At 42.5% G+C, this 664-nt stretch overlaps 1 protein-coding gene across 1 annotated transcript in view; it reads left to right on the forward strand.

Annotated features, from left to right (window-relative positions):
* SORBS3 (sorbin and SH3 domain containing 3) overlaps window positions 1–664 on the forward strand; it is a 30,245-nt gene that overhangs the window by 9,068 nt on the left and 20,513 nt on the right. The window lies entirely within an intron of this gene.

Below are 664 nucleotides of genomic sequence, written 5' to 3' on the forward strand. Positions count from 1 at the left end.
TCAACAGTCTTCTCCAACACCACAGTTCAAAAGCATCAATTCTTTGGCACTCAGCCTTCTTCACAGCCCAACTCTCACATCCATACATGACCACAGGAAAAACCATAGCCTTGACTAGATGGACCTTTGTTGGCAAAGTAATGTCTCTGCTTTTGAATATGCCTTCTAGGTTGGTCATAATTTTCCTTCCAAGGAGTAAGCGTCTTTTAATTTCATGGCTGCAGTCACCATCTGCAGTGATTTGGGAGCCCAGAAAAATAAATTCTGACACTGTTTCCACTGTTTCCCCATCTATTTCCCATGAGGTGATGAGACCGGATGCCATGATCTTCGTTTTCTGAATGTTGAGCTTTAAGCCAACTTTTTCACTCTCCTCTTTCACTTTCATCAAGAGGCTTTTTAGTTCCTCTTCACTTTCTGCCGTAAGGGTGGTGTCATCTGCATATCTGAAGTTATTGATATTTCTCCTGGCAATCTTGATTCCAGCTTGTGTTTCTTCCAGTCCAGCGTTTCTCATGATGTACTCTGCATATAAGTTAAATAAGCAGGGTGACAGTATACAGCCTTGACATACTCCTTTTCCTATTTGGAACCAGTCTGTTGTTCCATGTCCAGTTCTAACTGTTGCTTCCTGACCTGCATACAGGATTTCTCAAGAGGCAGC

Source organism: Bison bison, unplaced genomic scaffold (genome assembly GCF_000754665.1).
Source record: "Bison bison bison isolate TAMUID 2011002044 unplaced genomic scaffold, Bison_UMD1.0 scf7180017864217, whole genome shotgun sequence".
Taxonomy (NCBI): Eukaryota; Metazoa; Chordata; class Mammalia; order Artiodactyla; family Bovidae; genus Bison; species Bison bison.